The sequence below is a fragment of the Anas platyrhynchos genome, chromosome 3 (assembly GCF_047663525.1).
Source record: "Anas platyrhynchos isolate ZD024472 breed Pekin duck chromosome 3, IASCAAS_PekinDuck_T2T, whole genome shotgun sequence".
Classification (NCBI taxonomy): Eukaryota; Metazoa; Chordata; class Aves; order Anseriformes; family Anatidae; genus Anas; species Anas platyrhynchos.
This window is the reverse complement of record NC_092589.1, coordinates 20,886,522-20,908,461: the sequence shown is the minus strand read 5'-3', so window position 1 is coordinate 20,908,461 and position 21,940 is coordinate 20,886,522. Positions and strand designations below refer to the sequence as shown.

Here is a 21,940-nt window from a genome sequence, read left to right as displayed (position 1 = left end):
TGGCAGAATCAGGCCCTGCTGGGCAGTACGCATTGTGAAAACCCATCTCCTGCTTTCTTTGAATTATTGCAAAAGAAGCAGACTTTGGCTCTAACGATTAGATCTTCCTTTTTAAAAAAAAAAATAAAATAAAATTAGAGGAGTTGGGTTTTCAAAAGGGTTGGTTTTATAAGTGAGGGACCAGGTTGGCAGGGGTGGGAAGGGTGACACGCCACCCCAGTTGCTCAGCAGGAGATACCAGCACAGTGTGAACCATGGTCAAGGTTGACCTTCCAGTCTAGCGGTGTTCATATGAAAGCGATATAAACTAATTGCAAGATAACTGTAAGAGCTCTTGCATGCTGCCTGTACTATACTCTGAAGGTATTCTGTGTAAAGACAGTAGTTGCCAATAGGAAAATAAACAACCAGCACCGAAAACCTTCGTGCCTTTCCTTCCGTTTCTGCAGTCAAGCTCTACTTGACTAAGATCCAGCAGTATGTTCCCACACTTGCACCAAAAACCTCATGTCAGGTTCCCAGTTTTGCACGTTTCCCAGCAAATTCAGGTGCCTGAACGCTGTTTCCCGCTCTCTTGCCCAATCCCAACCAAGGACACACATGGGGAGGGCTCGCTGTACCCTTGAGTCAGCAGCTCAGGAAATAGGCTGTCCTGCGCCAGGTTGGAAGGTCATTGCCACGCATCCTTCCTCCCCAGTGTCCATCTTCCTCCCCCCGAGCCCCTGCAGCAACAGGCGTGCAGCAGGAGGTGCTCTGCAGTGGTGCCCCCTCCTTTCCTCCCTGGAAGCACCAGAGGTATCGTGCCCTTAACCGAGGCATTAAGCAATATCCCCCGTTTGCCCTGGTGTTACACTGAGCCTACAGCCCGCCAGCGTTAAGGCTTGCAGCCCTTTCGGCTCATAGATGAGAAAAACTTCTACTTTAGCCTGGCACAACGGAATGGACGTCAAATGGCCAAGTTAGTGTTTTGGTCATGGAGGACCAAAAGCAGTTCAGACCCCAAGGGAAGTGGAAAGTCCCCTACAGCATGATGCAAAACCCCAGCCACAGCTGGGAAAATCTGATACTGGTGAGATTAGAGCTGGGTTAATAGAGAAGTCTTGGAAAAAAAGAAATTTAGGAAGTTTGTGTCCTTTACATGGTACCAGTATTTTGGCCATGTATTGTCTCAAAACAGTGTTTCATCCACCTACCGTCTCCAGACAGCTATCCAGAAATACACACTTAGAAAGATGGCTTAGATCGTCAAGGTCTATGTATAAATCTTTAGGAGCCCCATTTCTTTATGAAATACACAGCTTGAAATTCTTGATGGTTAAATTTGCTTTACAGGTCACTTTTAATGCTCCTTGCTTACCAAGGAGTATTATGTTAAATTTACTCTCCACATCTAGAGCCTCAACTCTCACAGTGCAGCTTCCTCTGGAACCGAATGCTTTCCATTCCCATGCAACTCAAAAATACAACTAAGGCCTCAGCACTTCCTAAGTCCACCCAAAAGCATGCCGTGCGTTACTGTATTTGCAAATTTACTTTTGAAACTTTTGTTTAAGAAGACTTGATTAAAATGCAGCTATGAATAACTTCTTAATAGCACCGTGGCTACAGGCATGGATTTATTTCATATCCATGTGATATGCACTGACTGTTAACTAAAAACGGATTCATTTCTAGGTACCGCAGACTTCCTGTTCCCGAACCTTTAGCTAGAATGGTATTTAGAAAGGAATAGGACATCAGGTATTTAACCGCACTCATTACAAAGAGATTGATTTCTGTAATCAATTTTATTAACTCATCTACAAAGGTGCTGATCATTTTCTCCCATATCATTCATACACCTATGAGATATAACGGGGATGTAATTTCAATCTCACCCTACTTAGCCGCTCTGAAGGAACTCGGTCTAACCTAACATGCTCAAGTGATAGGGAACAGCCATTGAACTCACAGCAGTGAAGTGCAAAACTTGACAAATATTCACTGGTGAATGCAAGGAGCTATCAGTTTATAGAGCTGAAATCAGTCCTATCTTTTCGCAAGCCAACAACTTTCTTTGGTCCAGCGTCTGCCTGCTTGATGTCAGCCCATCACACCAATACTACACGGGGAATTTACCACGCTTCTGCTAACAGAAATATTTAAATCTTTCGCTCTAAAGCGCTGCACTGAGCATGGATTTGCCAGAAGCAGCCACGAAGAGCAGGACGAAAATTATTCCAGTCAACAGCATTTCCCACACAAAACCACAGCTAAAATCTGAAGAACAGCTGACACTCATTCACCATAAGTCTGATAAACGCTAAAATAACTTCAGCTGCTAAGGAGAAAGTACCACCTTTTCGTACGGTTTTGACACAAGTTTTCTTGGGAGAAAGGCTTATCTAACTCCCTCAGTTGAGACATGCCATAAAGCACCATGAAACAAGGCAGAAACAAATAGCACCAACAACTACTTCGTTAGGATTTACCCGTAACAAGAGGTAAAATTCAGAACGTGATTTCCTCCAAAATTACACTACCTGCTCCTGAGCATGCAACAGAGAAGCCAGCAGGGCCCAATCCCGCAATGCCTTCAGCAAGTCCTGCGAGTGCCCCACATCCTCAGTTCCCATCGACTACAGCACACACTGACAGAGCTCTCTAAGAGGAGGTGTTCGGCATCTCATTAGTCCTGGCCTTTATTTTGGGGAGACACACGGCCCTCCACCAACTATCTGCGCTCTGCACTCACTGCCTGGGGAAACAGATTCCTTCAACAAGAAAAAGAAATCGAGCCGTTCAAGGTGCCAAATTGAAAACATTTCCCTCCTACCATGCCGGCTTGGTCCTTACTATTTCACTTGTCGTGAAGAAAATAACTCACGTGGACTCTGTGCATAGACAATACTGAAACGGTTGCAAGACAAATTCCTACTGCAAACTCAGCCCAAGTTCTCCAAGGGTTTTTTCCCATGCTCCACGATGCCGTTAAATCAGAGTCCTCGAATTAGTTAACCTAGCAGTTAGTCTGCACTTTGAGACAGAATAAATCATTATTCAGGGAACTACAACCACCAGTATTTACAATTCTGCCCCGAATCAAATTAAATTCCAATTTCCAAACCTGTCCAATCTTAACGACTGCCTTCATTTATCAGCCGATCATAAAAAAGAAAGAGAAGTCGCATGAACCGGGAGGCCTCCGAGCTCAGCTGGCAGGAAAGTCAGCTGGAGGCACTGCCGGTGCCATTCGGCCAGCGGGAGACAGCTCTCGGAATAATTTCATGGGGAGCTGATAGCAAAAAGTCTCTACCTTGGAGTTTTTACCTCGGCTCGGCTCCTGCAGCGACGATCCTCTATCCACCCCCCGAGCACCTCCCGGCCCGGGATACCTCGGAGAAAGGCCAAAAAGCACCCAAAACGAGCAAGAAGGGGCCGCGGAGGCTTCAAACTTTCCCTGATTGACGGCTGCTCGCAGCCCAACCGAGGGGAGAGGAGCGGGGAGGGGGCTCGGGGGCGGGCAGCGCTCAGCGGCGGGGGGCGCAGCGCCGCGGGCATTGCGCGGCTCGGCCCCGCCAGGTGCTGCCCCCGGTCCCCCCCCCCCCCCCGCAGTTTTTTCCCGGAGCAGCGGAGACCCCCGCCCGTTCGGCCGGAGGTTTAGCATCCTCCAGCCTTGCTGTGGACCCCTTCCCGTCGGGGCCCCGCAGCCCGCCTCGGTTTTGGGGTTCTCCCCGCGGCGGGTTGCAGACCCTAAAGCCTCCTCTCCCCCCCCAGTTCCCCCCCCCCTCCCGCGCCGTAACTCCGTTTGAACGCATGGCAAAGTGCTTCGGGGCGCTCGGGAACCGTAAAAACGCTCAGGAGGATCTCCGGCAAAAGCTAAGGGAAAAAAAAAAATAACCCACCTCCCCCGATGGAATAAACAACCCCAAACAAGCAAACAACCAGAAAGTAGCAGCAAGCCCAGCGCTCGGCCACACCAGCGCTCCTATCCCGCGCCCCGCATCCCATGTCCCCGTGTGCTCGCTACCTACCGCTCCAATCCCATTTTCTCCACATTTGCCCAATTCGCAGCTCGTCCCACCCTTGGAAATGACAAAGTGATCGCAACGAGGAGTAGACTAAGAATAATGATAATAATAATAATAAAAAAAAAAGTCCCTGCCCTTCCCGGCCGGGGTTAAAAAGGAGAAGTAACGACATGCAAACGGCAGGCAAATGGGAAGGGACAAAAAGAGCGGCGGCGATAATAAACAAGACAAAGGGGAGCCTCGGAGCACCCGAGCAGGAGTTGGAGGCAGGGGATGGGGAACTTCGGCGGGGGGCAGGAGGAAGCCAGGACCACGAAGAAGGAGCCCGAGAGCCGCCGCATCTCCCGGCCCCGCCGAAACGCCCCCGAGCAGCGGGACAAGACCAAAAGGAGCCCCCCGGGGGCGAGGGGGGGTCCCGCGGCGGGGACCTGCGGCCGCCCGGTGGGAAGTCTGGGAACGGGGAGCGGGGTTTGGCAGGGGGGCTCGTCTACACCCCCCCCACCCACCCCTCTCTTCCCCGGGTCATTTAAAGCAGCCCCAAGTGGGAATTTTTTAAAAAAAAAAAAAGGAAAAAGAAGAAGGAGAACGAAGAAGGAGAGAAGGAGAAAGAAGGAAAAGGAATAGAAGGAAAAAGAATAGAAGGAGAAAAATGGAAGGAAAAAAATAAAAGGAAAAATATATAGAAGAAGGGAAAAAAATAGAATGAAAATATAGATGGAAAAGAAATAGAAGAAGGGAAAAGAATAGAAGAAGGGAAAAGAATAGAAGAAGGGAAAAGAATAGAAGAAGGGAAAAGAATAGAAGAAGGGAAAAGAATAGAAGAAGGGAAAGAATAAAGAGGGAAAAAGAATAGAAGAAGGAAAAAAGAAATAGAAGAAGGTAAAAAGAAGGAAAAGAAATAGATGAAGGAAAAGAATATATGGAAAAAAAATAGAAGGAAAAAATAGAAGAAGAAAAAAAGAAGAGGGAAAGCAGGGGCTGAGGAGAGAGGGAGAGGATACTTACTCGGTGCAGAGGCGACGAAACTGAGCCTCTCTTTTTTTTTTTTTTTGCCGGTGCAAAGCGAGAGAAAGGGCGACGCGCACATGCACGGCGCGCCCGCGCCCCGCTCGCTCAGACGCGCGCTCGGAGCAGCGCCGCTGCTGGGGGCTGCGGGGGCTGCGCGGGGCTGCGCGGGGGAGTGTGCGGGGCCGTGCGGGGCTGCGCGGGGCTGTGCGGGAGCGTGCGAGCGTGCGGCGCCGTGTGCGCGGCGAGTGTGCGGGAGCGCGGCGGGGCAGGGCTGGGCAGGGCTGGGGCTGGGCTTGGGGCTTGGGCTTGGGCTTGGGGCAGGGCTGGGGCTGGCCGAGCCGAGCCGAGCCTGGCCAAGCCGAGCCGAGCCGCGCCGCGCCGCGCCGAGCCGGGCGCTCCGCACCGCCCCAAGATTTACTTTAAGACACAGCTGAAGGAAACAGGAAGACCCGACGTCACGCTCCGAGTGACGTGGGCCCGGCCCGGCGCCCAATCGGCAGGCTCCTTGGGCCGGGGGGGGGCCGGCGAGAATTTGGCAGGAGCCGGGGGAGGGCTCCGGGGGGGCCCCGACACCGCCCCGGTCCCCCCCCGCCGGCCGGCGGCGTGGGGCGCGCACCTGCGTGGGGCCAAAAACTTCGCCCAAAGTCGGCCCCGGGGGCGAGAGGGGACGCGGGGGGGCTCCGCGGGGGATGCCCGGGGGTGTCCGGGGGTGCTGCGTGTGCGCGGGGGGGTCCACGCGTGTTTCCAAGCGTCCCCGCGCCCCGCCGCGCTTGTGCCGCGCGTGGGGCAGCGCGATGGGGAGCGGGGCTCGGCGGCGCTCCGAAAGTTTGGGGCAAGTGGCGGGCACCCCGAGGCGGCTGCCAGCCGGCTCCCGCTTTAAAATCGATAGGGAGAAGATTCAATTCTCCTCCTTATCGGCTCTCAGCGGCAAAAAGGAAGGATGCTCCCGGCCCGGCCGGCAGCGCAGCGCCGCGGTGTGCGGGCAGGGAGCGCCCGGCTGCTGCCGCTGCGGAGCCGAAATTTGGCCCGGGGGGGCGAGGGCAGGCACCGCACCCGCGGCTCCGGTTGGCTTCTCCCCCTCCGACAGCCCCCTGCCCGCTTTTCCCCATCTGGAGCCCCCCGGCCGGCCCCACGCGTGGGTGCGCGCAAGGTGCCGGCACCCCCGGTGCCTGCCCTGGGCACGGACACCCCGTGGCTGCAGGAGTTTGGGACCCCAAAGCTGTCCCCCACCCCGGGACCAGGCTCCTTCTGCCCCACCGGGACCAGGGTCACGCGTGGGGATGCAATTCCCCGGTGGGACAGGCTGCGGGGGCGTGCTTTTAGGGGCCACCTTTAGGAAAAAGGGATGCTGAGCCCATGGCTGGGTCCCCGCGTGTCCATCGCGCCTTGCCGGGTGCCAAATTCAGGCTCCCCTTGTAGCCCTAAGTGCTGCAGGGGCTGCGGAACAAGGGTGCAGAAGTGTGCCTGGACGCGGGGGGAGATAGGCTAAATCTGGCGGGTGAGTGACTCTCCTGAATTCTTTTCCTTTTTTTTTTTTTTTTTTAAAGGACACCGGGATTTGTGCAGAGGTGAAGCCGAATGGTTGCAAACACAAATCCATAACTAAAAACTAACTGCCTCTGCCAGTGGGCTCATCACCACCAGGGCTCAACTTCTCTTCGACTGCCACTGGTTTGCTCAAGGTGGAGAAAAGAGAAACTGAGGCACTGTGGGTGCAGCAGTGTCCCCAAGGTCATGCAGCCTGGGTCCCTTGCACGCCCCCTTCCCCCTGGATGCCCCAGACCATATGTCCCTTTCCATCGCAGAGGACAGGCAGCGTTTTAAGGAGCTCAAGTCGATATTTCAAAGCCCAGCAGTAAAAGTAGTCCCCCACCCACCCAAATCATAGGCCCAGTGATGGGGCAGGCTCCTGGTGCTGCAGGTGGGTGCACGGCTGGTGGCCCCTCACTGCCCCACAGCCCCCGGCCAACTGCACATAGGGTCCCAGCAGTGAGCTGAGGTCCTGTGTCCCTCGATAAGTGATAGATCTCAAGTAGCCTCCCATAATGTCTGTTTCCTGAATTTTGAACCTCTCCCCGCAAATTAATTCACATTGACAAAGTTTGGATCCATAGTCAGGGGGTGCGGGCTCTCTTCTCCTGCCCCACTGCCACCAACTAATGCTTGGTGTGTCTCCAACTTCAGACCCAAATACTGCATTTCCTCCAGATACAGGGCTCATCTTGTCTATGTTCAGCCAGCTGTGAGCTTTGGCCCATCAGAAATAAATCCTCCTCCAAATTCTGGTACCTCAGACTAGAAAACGTTCACTGCGAGCTGACAGTTTTCTGCATGTGTATTTGTTTCTTCAAGGGGAAAAAGCAGATGCAAGAAACTTGGGAAAACTTCTGAAATGTGTCCATGGCCATGGGTGATTCCTCTGTCCCTTTGCAGTACGACAAGAAAATTGGAAGTGACAAGGGTTTATTGTTGGGACTGCCTTTTCTTTGATCATTTTCCTTGTGCTGTCTGCTCACAGCAAATGAAGTAAAGAGTTGTGAATACATAGCAGGTTTTCTTTTCTTCCTTTTTTTTTCTTTTTTTTTCTTTTTTTTTTTTCTTTCCTTTTTTTTTTTTTTTTTTTCCCTAAGGGATGGGGAAGGACCAAGCACTTTCATGTGCAAAACAAACAAACAAACAAAAAACACATCAGGCATGATTCTGCTCTTATTTACACTAATGATAATTCAAAATAACTCTACTGATATCAATAGATTATCAGCAGCATGGTGTATGAGAGAACCTTTCCTCACCTCCCTTCATCCTGGCTTCTCCTTCCAGAAAGGAAACCTTTGGAGGAAAATGTCTTTAACCTGGAGAGTAAATGCAACCTAGGTGGTTCAGCAAAGTGCAATTTAACTTAAGAAGCTGGTATCGATGGAAATAGAATTGTTACAAAAAAAAAAAAAAAAAAAAAAAAAAAAAAAAGAAAAAGAAAAGAAAACCTCCAGAGAAGAGAAAGTGAACTAAACTAATCCTATTAAACGTGGTAGCATGTTTCTGTGCAGTGCGCTGAGAGATTAAGCACAGGAAAAGGGATAAGTGCTGCTTCAGTTTCACTAAACTAATGTGACAACTTGTCATTGGAAATCTTTACAGCTTGTTAGCAGATGACTAGCTGATTCAGATATGTTTTCTACCATTTCCTTTGTGTCTGGGGGTGGTGTTTTTTCTTTCCTGTTCCTTTCTTATCCATACTGCTCTATTCTGCTTTTTAATCCTTCATGTCTCCTTCAAGTCAAAACATTTAACTTGCTTTAATCAATATTTTGTTTTGAAGATGTCCCTTGACCTTTTGTTTGTGCAAATTAACCTTCAAGGGCACCTCATTCATTCATTAACCTCAGTGGGATGCCGTATCCCTCGGACATGGCATTTTAGGATGCATAAAACATTTATGAACATTTAGAGATATTGTAGTGAATGACTGTAATGCTGCTGCTAATACTACTGTTAATATATTTGATGTCCTTTTCTTTTCTTTTCTTTTCTTTTCTTTTCTTTTCTTTTCTTTTCTTTTCTTTTCTTTTCTTTTCTTTTCTTTTCTTTTCTTTTCTTTTCTTTTCTTTTCTTTTCTTTTCTTTTCTCTTCTCTTCTCTTCTCTTCTCTTCTCTTCTCTTCTCTTCTCTTCTCTTCTCTTCTCTTCTCTTCTTTTCTCTTCTCTTCTCTTCTCTTCTCTTCTCTTCTCTTCTTTTCTTTTCTTTTCTTTTCTTTTCTTTTCTTTTCTTTTCTTTTCTTTTCTTTTCTTTTCTTTTCTTTTCTTTTCTTTTCTTTTCTTTTCTTTTCTTTTCTTTTCTTTTCTTTTCTTTTCTTTTCTTTTCTTTTCTTTTCTTTTTTCTTTTCTTTTTTCTTTTTTCTTTTTTCTTCTCTTCTCTTCTCTTCTCTTCTCTTCTCTTCTCTCTCTTCTCTTCTCTTCTCTTCTCTTCTCTTCTCTTCTCTTCTCTTCTCTTCTCTTCTCTTCTCTTCTCTTCTCTTCTCTTCTCTTCTCTTCTCTTCTCTTCTCTTCTCTTCTCTTCTCTTCTCTTCTCTTCTCTTCTCTTCTCTTCTCTTCTCTTCTCTTCTCTTCTCTTCTCTTCTCTTCTCTTCTCTTCTCTTCTCTTCTCTTCTCTTCTCTTCTCTTCTCTTCTCTTCTCTTCTCTTCTCTTCTCTTCTCTTCTCTTCTCTTCTCTTCTCTGTTCTCTCCTCTCCTCTCCTCTCCTCTCCTCTCCTCTCCTCTCCTCTCCTCTCCTCTCCTCTCCTCTCCTCTCCTCTCCTCTCCTCTCCTCTCCTCTCCTCTCCTCTCCTCTCCTCTCCTCTCCTCTCCTCTCCTCTCCTCTCCTCTCCTCTCCTCTCCTCTCCTCTCCTCTCCTCTCCTCTCCTCTCCTCTCCTCTCCTCTCCCTTGGCTCTCCCCCTCACCAAAGGCATGATTGTTGAGTAAATGGAAAAAAACATTTTACAACATTAAAGGAAGACTGTTTAGAAAAGGAAGGCCCTGCTGAGGTGTAGAGGAAGCCTGTTTATTAACACTGGACACCTCTTATCTCAGGCAGCTCCAGATGGATGTCCCCTTGGCAATTCCCACTCTGTGCCAAGTGGGGTTAAGCAGGGTAACCACCTTGATGTGGGCTGGTGATCACCAGGGGATCATCGGCTCCTTCAGAGAGAAATTTTAGCAGAAACCTGGGGTGGGGGAGGGAGAGCCATCAGGCCCCAGCATAAAAAGCTTGCACGTGGCCAGATTTACCTTTTGTGGCTGTAAATTGCTTGCTGCCTGGGACAGAGCCAGGTTTTGATTGAGAGATAAAGTAGTTCAAATCTGTCAATAATTAACTGTCACTCAATTAAGGGTTTCTTAACAAATTAGCACTTGGTGGCACCTAAGGTGCAGGTTTTTTCATGGGAAAAGGCTGACGGAGTGACATTGGCCATTAAGCTTGCCTGCCCACCGAGTATCACCTAATGTCCTGCTTGGTTTTAACACCACTGTGCAAATCTGGGGAACTGGTTCCCAAACCCTGTTTCTGCCAGGTTGCTTTTAAGATTAACCATTTGTGCCTTTCCAGGCGAGGCAATGCAGGATGGGGCTGTATATAAGGGCGATAGAGGTAGCTTTTGTGCCCCTTTGGTAGCAGACATTTTGCCAGTTCCCTTTCACCCCTCTCTGAACCAGCAACACTGTGGGCATGTCATCCCCCTCTTTGCCTTCACCGTCCCTTCAGAAATCATAAGTGAATGCGGTCTGGGCGACGTGATGCTGGACAAGTCTAAAAACAACATATAAGATGCTCTCCAGGTGGTTCTTCTTGAACAGAGACTTTGGGGATGCACACCTATCTTGTGCCAAACCTCATCCCAATGCAGCTTTCTTTCTATTAATCATGTCAGAAGAGCTGCCAGAGAGTGACCGCTCTCAGCCTGTGCCACCCTACCACGGCTCAAAGATCTCAACTATTTTAGCAGCCTCCATGGGGAGGGGTTAGAAGCACATAAAAGTACCGTGGGCTGCCCTGCCTGCCCTAGCAGTGGTGTTAAAAGTCTTAAGAAGTTTAAAGTCGTAAAGCAGGAGAAGAGGAAGCGATTTGGTAGTGTAAAACCCTACTCTACCCCACTGAATAATCAAAGCTGGTATTGAACAGGAAACGTCGTTTAATTTTATAGACTTTCTTTTGGTTGGTTGGTGTTTTTAAGAGAGGGGATGATATTTCTGTAGAGGGATTATAACCCAGGGAAAATTATTTTGATGATTTTTTTTTTTTGGTGTGTGTGTGTGCTGAATTAATTTATTTTTATATTATACAGGCACAGCTTTAAGGAGCCATCTTCTCTAATAAAAACCATTCCTGGTATTTTCAGGGTGCATATTATCTGTCACCACTAAGGACACAGTCCTGACAGGCACTGAGGGACAATTTTTTCCGGGACACAGATGCAACTAATAACAATTTAAAACAAGGGATACACTGAGAATTTTAAGAGTGTAGGTGGCTGGGTGTGTTGTAAAATCCTGAAAAAGCCAATGGGTTTAGGAGCCCAGAGCAGAACATAGGGTGAGTGTAGGTGTCTGCAGCTCGTCCAGCTCAGGAGATGTGCTCCTTGGTGCTTCAGTGCCATCTCTGTTTCTGGGCAGCCCCTCAGCGGGTGGCTGAGGACTGGGGTAGCTGGGGGTCTGCCAGGAGCCAGGACATGTGCTTTCTCCATGCCTACTGGCTCCAGCAGAAATCCACTCGGTACTGCTTTCTTTGCGAGATGTCCTCATGGTGGTGTCAGTTCCCATCTTTCATAGGACAGCCTACAAGTGAGGGTGTCTAGCCTAAGGGCGGGAAATTTGCCTTTAACACTTTCCTTATCCTGAAGCCAGGCAAAATCGAGGCTCTCTTCTCCCACAAAAAGTGCCCCGGCCACGGGGCTGTGAGATGGGATGTTTGTTTCCCCTCCTTTTGGGGTTTCTTTCTGCTGCAGCAAGGGACCGAACTATCACAGGGCTGAAAGGAGAAAAAGGAGTGAGCCTGAGTTTGTGAAAGGTGAATGAACCAGGGGGGGAGGCACCCTGGGCTCTGCACCCAGGATTACCTAATTTACCTGCCCACAATGGCTCTCTAATGCAGAATAAACCTGGGGAGGGGAGGACGCAGGAGTCCCCTAGTCCAGGTGATGCACGCCCCTGGGGCATGGTCTTGGTCGTGCCCCTTTGGCAGCAGCCTGGGGTCCACTCTGTGGTGCTGCACAGCTTCCCTGCAGCGGGTGGAGGATGTCCCAGCAGTGAGCACAAAGGCACTAACATCTCCTGCGGGTATTAGCCTCGAGTAGCTGAGCCAGAGGTACCTGCATCATGTAAACAATTCATCCCGGGGTGCCCTGCGCTGCCTCCGGAGTTACTGGGAGTTACCAGTGCCTCGCACTCCACAGCGGCAGGGCGAAAATAATGTAGGTGCCTTTTTCTGGAAAGGAAATACATCCTTGACATAAAGGTCAAATGGCATTTATAACAACATTAATAATTTCAGAGCATTGTGCTATTGGATTCTAGGAATGATTAGACCTACTTGGCAATGCTATTCAGTTGCTTTTGCAAGAGAAATACACTGTTTACCTCCTGAGAGATTCATAAGGAAAAAAAATCCAATCTATATCAATGAGTAAGATATTTTCCTTACCAGAGATATTGATTTAAATATTGACTTCACTGCTGGAGGGTTATTTCACTCCGTGCTTCAGATACTCATTGTCAAGTGACATGTGTTTTATGTACTAATAAAAATGCGATTTCTGGCACAGTCATCTTATCTGCATGGTTCTGACTTTCTGAATTCTGCCCGTCTGAAGCAGTTGCCCTTTCTAAAACCGAGGACTTATTTTCTTGCAAGTGTCAATGCGCTTTGCTCGATGTGAATTCCCTTCAGCCAGGACCCAAACAAACAAACATTAAAAATCACACACAGCCCCTTTGTCCTGCCCGCCCATCTTCCTTTCAATCTTTCAGCAAGGGGTTTAGGCTCTGCGAGACAGAAGTTTCTTTATTTAGCAACAGAAAAGGTGCCGCTGCAGAACCTGTTACAGCTTGTCAGGGGCGCAGCCAGGCCGGGCACTGCCTTTTTCTGACTCGGTTCTACAGTGGCTTTCCTGATGGCTTGCTGACCCCCATAATGGTGACGGTCATAAATACAGCAACAGGTCATGGCACCAAGCAGCAGCCCACCAGACGTGTCAGCTCCCCCTTGTGCAAAGTGCCAACCCAGGAAAAAAAAAAAAAAAAAGTGAGGAACACCCCACACCATCCCCATCCCCATCCCCATCCCCGTTCCCATCCCCGTCCCCATCCCCATCCATCACCCCCAGCTTGCAGACTTGGCAATTTATGGCACCAGAGCCGTGTATCCACAAGGCAGCAGACACTGCCAAAGGGTTTCACTGATGCAAAGCTCCTTAAAGTACCTGGAGGAGCCCCGGGTGCAGAACTGGATGTACAGTCCCACAGGACTTGGAGCAGCAGGTGATGGAGAACAACCGGATCACTTACGGTCCTTCCAGTCTTCTCCTACAGACCAGCAGGATGGGATTGAAATGCAAGGAGGTGCCAGAACTTGCATGTCAGCTCTTCGGCTTCTTCAGGAATCACCCCAGCTCTGTGCAAATGGGATAGCAAGAAAACAGAGTGGTTTTCAGAAGGGAAATACATGCAGAAGATCACTTCTTGCCTGAAATTCCTGAGGTCAGCCGTGCCTATCGTGTGCAGGCACTGGCAGTGTCCCATTTGCAGCAGAAGACTGCTGGTGTCCACATGCACAAAGGCAGGCATCGCCAGGAAAAAGTCTCCCTGCAAGTCTCTCCCTTGGAAACGCTGAATTTCGGCTCACACTTTCTGCTCAGCTCTTGATCTGAGATGAATAAAAAGGCTCCTGGAGGCATCTGCAGCCAAAAAGCACAAACATCTCACAAGGAACTTGCCTTTTTCTTGGACCATATAGTTTTCACTGAAATTTTGGGGTAAACCTGTGCCAACTCTTTATTAACCCCAGCAGTGTAATTCCTCATTACAAAGCTGTGATTCAGAGGAAACAGCATTGCTAAAACAGCTCCAGAGTCCCAGCAAAAATGACAGTTTTCCTCAATCAGTTCCTTTTGTGACCTCTATCTGAACCTTAATCTGTTTTAGCAAAATTCTTTTTATTAGCCATTCATACTTAATCATACCGCTAATTTTCCTGTTTTTAAACTATCAATTTAAGGCTGCTTTTTCATGTAACTAATCAAGGCTGATGTATGTTATTTTGGCGATGATTTCTAATAATTATTCTTAAGAGTTTTTTAAGTCCGTGTTTTCCGTAGCCGACTGTCAGACTTGTACATATGGGCAGAGTGGCTCGTTTCTGCTGCGCTGCACACACCAGTCTGCTTTCTTATCTGTAGTGAAAACAACCATTGCAGACATCGTAGGAGGAATCGGAGCCTCGTCTTCTTTTCCTCCCGTATACCAGCGGTTGCTTTTTATTCGTGTTATTATTACAGCTGAGGGTCATTGGAGGGAAGAAGGGTTTTCAGGATCAGGCTCTGTTTGAGATCTTTGGAATAAAACCACCAAACATATACTTGCAGCTGTCTGGCAAATATTGTCAACTGTTGTAGCTAGTGACTAGTGATTTTTCTTTGCCTATGATATTAAAGAACAGATTGTGTTACTGTACTTATCTCTACCTTTACAAACAAATACACCAGGAAAATATGTCAAGCAGAAGAAACCACGCTTGTTATCAAATGCTTAGCTACACTGGCTACAGGTTTTTGTACTTTTTGGCAAAAGCTTCAAAACACATTGTGGCTTGGTTAAGTGTCGAGTCCCTTGCAGTGTGGAGGGAGCTTTTTGTGCCTGCAGGATGCGCTCAGCTCTCTGCCGAACGTGGCAGCCTGCTGCTGGTGTTTGTTTGTATGGCTGTGGCACCGAGATCACAACCTCTTGCCCTCAGCATTGTACCCACAAGAGACACTTCATCCCCCAAAAAACTGATTAAAATCCCAGCGTGGCTATGATCTTGAAAGCCTGGCACTCTGGATTAGGTTTTCTGCTAAGTTTTTGGGGCTGATGGAGGACAGCAGTCTTGGGGTGCGTGCAGTGGGATGGGTACAGTGGGGACGCATCCCCTGGCAGGGGTGGCACCCAGCAGTACCTGGGGACAAGCATCACAGGCACTTGCCAGCCCAAACCTCTCCCTGTGTGCTCAATAGGACTTTGTCAAGTGAAACAGATTTCTTCACTGCAAGTGAGCTAAGGCTGACAGATAGGATTTTCTACCCTGGAGAGGGAGGAAAGCCAGAAACTCGATACCTTCCTGTTGTGTTTTTGTTTTTTGACTTTTTGTGTAAGACGCTCAGATGTCTTGGTAATGGGTTCCCATGCCAGATGGAAGGCTATGGCTGGAAGACTAGACGAACAAAGACTTTTTGCAGTCTTCTTCCCTAATTAAAACCCTTTTTTTTTCTCCTGTAAAAGTGCAATGTTTTCCCCACCAGACTGAAGGGATTGCCAGGTACAATTGTTTAAAAAGCTACAGGTTAATTGTGTTATATGTATCTGTAGGGAAAAAAAAAAAAAAAAAAAAAAAAAAAAAAAAAGTATATGCAAAAATGGATGAAAGTGCTCAAATAGCTTGTTAATTAACTCAGCCCTGTATTTCGCACGGCTGGCATCAGAGGGAAGAATAATGCCTTTTCAACCCTAAACCTTCCCTCCCTCCCCATCCATTTTATCTCTTCTTGTCACTTCCTATTAGCCGATCCTGACATCTTATCTTTGTCCTGAAGGGCGGGCCAGAAGACTACTTCGGCGTCCGTGTAAGTGACACTCCAAGGATTGGCCGCCAGCAGGTTTGGCGGCCCTGGCCCCCGCAGCCGTGGGATGTCATCCCAGTGACATGCCCGCAAAGCCCAGCTCGTCCCTCAGCTGTCCGGATCCAGCAGCATCTCCGTCATGCCGCACTTGGAGGCTGTCCCTGGCAGGGGCTCGTGCTGCTCGCCCAGGAACCCGTCTCTCTTCTGCTGAGGTCTCTGCTTTTATTCGCAACACAGAGCCCTTTGCATCAGTGGTGGTGGTGGTTTCTTCTGCAAGATGGGGTTGGGACATAGGAAGGGTTGTTTGGGGGTCATGCAGGAGCCCATGGGGCACAAATAGGAGCACTGCAAATGTATTTATTTTTCCATGATTTCACAAAGTCTTGGGCTGGTGGCTCCAGACACCAGCCCTGCTCCCAACCTTCCTCCTTGCACCCTTCTTGGGGAAGCGGCGTCTGAGAGAGCTCCACAGCCTGGAGTTATGGGGCTAAGCCTCACCCCACACCTGGCCCCAGAGCTCAGGACACACAGCCAGAGTGCTCCCATCAACCGTGCCAGACATCATGGCTCGCACTGGAGGGACTCGCTGCCGGCACCCTAATTGCAGGCTAGCTCGAGTTTTGCTGCGGTGCTGCAGATTCCCCCAGGGAAGAGCCCCCGGCTCTGACCACTTGCAGGGTAACGTTGGCAGGCATGAGTCATTTTCTTCTCCCTGTCTCTGGTTCTCCCCTCGCACACACGCGCTCAGAAACGCAAGCACAAATCAACAAACTGGCAAATAAAATTTAAATGATGTTTTAATGCATTTTCGGGAACCTGGCAATTCATGACTTGTGCTTCTGAATGAGAGAAAAATTCATGCGGGTTGCCCAGCAGCCCCCTTCTTCTGGCTGAGTGTATGGTTCTGATGATTTTTAATTTTTGCTGCTTTTTATTTCTTTTTTTTTTTCTTTTTTTTTTTTTTTTTCTGTAAAATATATCACAAAATGTATGGGCCACATGCACATTGATACTGCAATGATGGATTTTGCATCTTTTGCTTTGTGTTTGAGTTTTTTAATGGGTTACCTTGGAGAGTGCTTTAATTAAGAAAATGATCAGTAAAAAAAACACATCTTTGTCAATATAATAAAACAAGAAACTTGCAGACCAAGCGACAGGGTCACTGTTTGAGAAGTTGTTTCACCTTGCATTCCTTCCCTAATACTTCTGTTCATTGAGGTCCATTTTCTACGCATCAGAATAAATGCATGCAACGTGTATAGCCCCATTGTGTTGTGCAGACTGCATTATCACAATTCACAGGAGTAAGTACTTGCAGGTTTGGTGTCCTTGGCTCTGAATTCTTCCGTGAAGCAACTTTCCCATGTACTCTGAAATGGTCATTTCTGGGCTTTCAAAAAATAAAAATAAAAATGGAGCATCTGATAAAAGAAAATTAAAGTAATCACCACGAAGGTGTGGGGTGCTTGAAGGAGTGTTGTCTCTGCAAGGGAAATGTGGATTTGTGCTTGTATCATAAATGGTCCTGAGCAGCATCGCTGCTGAGCCACAGGCTCTGTCTTAAGCAGGAAGGGATTTGATTTTCCCCTCTGCTCTGCTTTTCTCACTGTTTCTCCAGCACAATACAAGAGACAGGCTTTGTCAAACTTACAATGTGCTGCCACGTCAAAATGAAGGAAGCAGGTAGGGGAAAACACAGGTACATTTGTGTATCGCTGCGGGTGCCTGGGGGAACATTCTGGATCCGAGGATCAGGTCTGTGGGGCCAGAAGTGTGCCATGGGGATCTGTGGCTGTGTGCTTGGCGGTGAGGCCTCAGGTTTTGCATTTTGTTAGATTTACGTTTGATGAGCGAGCAGAGGTTGAATAATTTATGGTGGTGACCACTTAGATACCATATGTCGTGTGTTTTTTTTAAGCAGTGTGTCTTCTATGCACAAAAGGGAACAGACTCTTTGAGCCAAACTTTCTTCATTTCATTTAAGAAAAGGGAGCTTAAAAACTTAAAGCGAAGGGAGCCCACTCTACACACTTCTCACCCACACTAAGTTTGAACGGTGGTAAAGTGTAATGAAAACTTATTTCTGTTCACTATTTAAAAATGTGTATTTATATAAAAATCTGCTTCCTTCCCATCCAGCAGAATTTAAATGGTGGCCTTGGTGTCACAGGCAATTTTTTTGTAGGTGGTTAGCACTGTTGTCTCTGGGACACTGTGTTGGAAATACTCTATTCTTTATTTTATTTTGCTGTGAGAAAAATGAAATACTCTCATAGTGGGAGTTCACATGTCCCTTTAAGTCTTAAAATATGTTAATTTTACATGCCAAAGTCTTAAGAAGTGTTTGACTGCCCATGGCTTTTGTGTGCATCTCCAGATGGCAGATGCCATTTTGTGTTTCACATTAATTGAGTAAATTTCCTTGCTCTTTGTACATATTGCAGAGGAAGCCATTCTCTGCTTTCAATAGGACAGAACAGCTCTTTGGCATCAAACCCTTCTGGTCTGGTGGTACTAAAACTGTTTTAAGGTGGAATTCTGAGAACAAGCTGTTGGCAGTGCAGATTTCTCCTATTGTAGATGAAAATGAGACATTTAACTGTTGTCTTAGAAATATCTTGAGGGTTTTTCCTAGTGAATTGTGAAACAAACCACTTAGGATAACCTCACAGGCTGAAGACATAAAAACATATAGGCTTTTTGAATATTCATTTAGCTGAAGGGGAAAAAAATCTTTCATCTCAGAGAGCATCATTTTTCACTCACTTTCTTGCCTGTTATATTTTGCCCCTCTCATTTTCCAGATCTTTTTAAAAAAAAAAAAAAGAAAAAAAATTCTTAGGGCTTTAAAAATCCTTCACGTTGTGCAAGCATTAGTACATTGGTAGCAATTTTCCATGATGGTTTTTGGGACACAAACAGTGAAAGAGGAGTGATGGGGCCACCGCAAGAAGCACCTGAAGTGCGAGGCAAGCTCGGGGCACAGGGACTGGGTGCAGTGGGTGCCACCACAGCTGCTTCTGCCACAGCATCATGGTCACAGTCAAAAAGCTTCCAGGCAGAATCATGTCCATGGCAGGTGAGGGGGGAGAAAGGGGACAGGGTGAAAATAAAGTTTGTGTAAGGGAGCGTGTGGGAATTTTTCCACTGATGTCAATGAAATGAGGATTTCCCCTGCGTGCTAACTTCTTAATAGGAAACAAAACACTTCTGTCAAAAACATCTTCATCTGATATGAGAGCACGTTAAGGTTGAAAGCAGTGGATAAAAAGGCATAGTAGTTGTATAGCTAAACATGCCCTGAGTCTAGATGAGTTTCTATTTGGAGATTATATATTTATAAAATCTTGGTGTTTGGGAGAAGGAGAATTCACGCACAGCAATGCTTTAGAAAAGACCCAGTGTATTGAACACTGAGATAAAATGAGTCCAGCAATGAGGTTTTAAAAAACACATTTACATTTTCCTGTGTGCTCACCCTTCCAAACTCCCTGTAGAAGGGAAGCAAAAACAAATCTCCTGTCTGTTTGAAAAACAATACAGAAGACAGAAGTTAATGCTCATCAAAGGAACCAAGATTATATGTCATATTATTAATCAGATTTTTATCATAGTAAGTGGTGTCCAGATATAGTTGAAGTGGGCAGTGTACATAATAACATAATTATGGGTGTTATAGTGACGTAGCAGCAGCAGGAGCTCGGCTCCTGACTCCTTTGTTTTCCATTCACACCCACCATGATCTACAGCTATATTTAGTTGTTTTTCACAGTGCTACCTAATACTGTCATCCCAAGTATTTTTTTAAGTAAAAAAAAAATAAAGATAAGACCGTATTGATTTTCCATGGAAGCCTGAACACTGGAATCTTTTCTTGCAGACGATAATTCAAACTGAGGGGACAGTCTTTGTGTTGTTGTTGTTGGTTTGTTTTTTCTTTTGATTTTGTAAATTATTGTCATCTTTTGTGTGCGGAAGGCAATCGCAGCTGGGGCAGCACGGCAGCTGGTGGGAACCATCCCGGTTCCACCGCCTTCTGCGGGCTGGGGCTGTCTGTGCTGCCTGAGGAGCTGCTCCAGACAATTTCAGGCAAGCTCGCGGAGCGTGAAAGAACTGAGATTATTGTGTAACTAAGTGGCGTTTGGGGATTTAAATAAAGGAAGTTTTGACTGCTGAATTGCCGTACTTTAACGATTCTCGGTCTATCATTTTTGGCACGGCTTGCTTGCAGCCCCAAAGACACCTGAGGAACGCCCGTGTGCTTCTCAGGTAGCACCGGTGGGGTGGAGGGCAGCAAAGCTCCCCGTGTTCTGCCTACACCCCATTGTAACCAGCGTCCCATGCCGAAACAGTGAGTTTTTTTTGTGCTCCCCCCAAAAAAGACACCACTTTCAAAATATGGCTTTTGTGGTGAGATACACCTGCTGTGGTAAACTAATTATTGGTATGCAGGGTTGCATGACACCTGTGGGCATTTTGCTTTGGCCCACAACGAGAAGAAAAAAAGAGGTTTAATGCCTCATGGAGCACCAATTTTTCCATCTATGTCCTTGTTATCACAGAACTGGCTCCTGAATTAGAGCAAAGGATTTGTCAAACAACACCAAATCAAGTACACCGCAAGTGAAGCTTGCAATGCGAACATCAGAAATGTCCTCTGCGTTTAGCAGCAGAGGAAAACATGATGCTATTATAAAGAAAAAAGTGCTCTCAGGAGTCCCAGACTAGATGAAGCTACAAGTCTAAGCCCTGGAAGGATGTTGCTTGCCAGCTTTACAATAGGTTTATTCAGCAGGAGTCAGCAGGGTTGCCTATCTGTGTTCCTATAGTCAAAGCTCATTCATTCTGTGCAACATAGGTCAGCTCTGGTGCAACTATTGATATCTGTAGAGCACTTGCCCTACTGCTGTGATTTAAAAAAAACATCAGCGCTGTAGTTACAAAGCATAACTGGACTCCTCTTTGTTGTATGTATTACAACATCGCAGCTCCCTCTTTCTTTAGCTGAGTACGTACTACATCTTACCTGAAGCAGCACGAACACGTGAACAAAGATGGAGAGGGGGCTGTGTAGGAAGAGCTCTCAGAAGTTATTCCCTTTTCCCCAAATAACTTTTTTTTGTTGTTGTTATTAACATTTTAACAGCAGACAGACAAATCTCTCCTCAGTCTCAACCTAATCCTTTGCTTAAATTCAGTGACACCACACTAGGGATCCAGTTCATTCACTATTTAATTAATTTTAAGTGGCTCCAGAATAAATAAAACATTGTCCGTCCTTGCCTTATCCTGGAACTAGTTAGATCACATCAACTCTATGTAGGAATGTGGTAGCAATATATCAGCAAGTCACTGTGTGGACACTTGAATACTTTTTGGAACCTGCTACAGTGGTCCACTAAATTTTTTCAGAGAGGGACAAGTGACACCACGAGGATCCACCTGGGGCTGCCAAGGTGCAAGAAAAGAGGCTCACCTATAGCCAGCCACATGGAAGGCAACTCATACATTGAATAACACTAGCACAAACAACTGATCTTTGTCTACTGCCAAGACAAGCACTTCTGCTAATGAGATCAATGCAGTGTTCCATATCTAATAAGGCTTATGCTCAGTTTGATGAAGGTGAAGACAGAAATTCCTAAAAAGCCCAATGTGATGAGCCGTATTCAAGCAGAACTCATAGGGCAGTGCAAAAGGCTTAGAGAATAAGACAAGGGATTAGAAACTTGTACAGAGACATCCTCTTCAACTCTTTGCATGGCATATGGCAGACCATTGCCTCAGTTTCCCTAACCTCATAGCATTGCTTTCTTTCCTGTAAAAACAAGTTGTCTGGCTGAATTCAGAGGTATGAATGAGGTTCTCATAAGCCACAAGCGTTAAAGCCAGAGAAATGCCTATAAACATGTAAATGAGAGTTTCGCTTTACTCTGAGAAGGGCTGAAACTTTTCTCAGGAGACTCGCTCTGACTTCAGCACTGGTTTCAGTAAGTACCCTTGGCAGTGCAAAATGGAAGTGCATGAATACAGGAACTGGAAGATGCACATGTAGCTCTTGCCACTCCCCAAATACCTTTCCCAGCTCTGAATGCAACGCAGATTTTAATCATGGAGCAACAGATGATTGATGGATGATTAATAGCTAATTTGCGAGATTCATTTAACTTCATTTTACTTATACACCGTATGTAGAATTAGTTAAGGCTTGTACAGGAAAGGAAGTGATGAGCCATTGTTCCCATTAAATTATAATGACAGCCTTCCTCATCACTGTATATTTATTATGTAAGAAAAGGAAATGTCTAGTAAAAATCTGTATAGGTTAATAACACCTTCATAATATAGTCCCTCTTTTCTATTGACTTGAATAGCCCTCCTACTGACTTTTACTGGATTATTAGAGTTAATTACATCAATTGCAATATAATTGATTCTTAAATACTATGTAGGAACCTCATACAATTATGGAAAAACAAAAGTCATCTAGACATCTCCGATCAGAAAAGATTTGGAATTCCTGCACATTTAATTCCTGATAATCACCAGTCAGTTTGGACATTAAGATTGCAGGGTT

General features: G+C 46.8%; 1 protein-coding gene across 5 annotated transcripts in view; it reads right to left on the bottom strand.

The window, feature by feature from the left end:
- The window catches only part of PROX1 (prospero homeobox 1), a 48,693-nt gene extending 43,277 nt beyond the window's left edge, over positions 1–5,416 (bottom strand). Inside the window, exon 1 of one of the 5 annotated variants that reach the window (XM_027453717.3) lies at positions 5,016–5,416. The gene's annotated coding sequence lies outside the window, so the exon portion shown is untranslated. Of the gene's footprint in view, positions 1–2,522; positions 2,541–3,309; positions 3,451–4,013; positions 4,510–5,015 lie in introns of those variants that run through there. The other 4 variants (XM_027453720.3, XM_072035506.1, XM_072035507.1 and 1 more) reach the window with 4 other exon arrangements.
- Between the last annotated feature and the right edge of the window lie 16,524 nt (positions 5,417–21,940).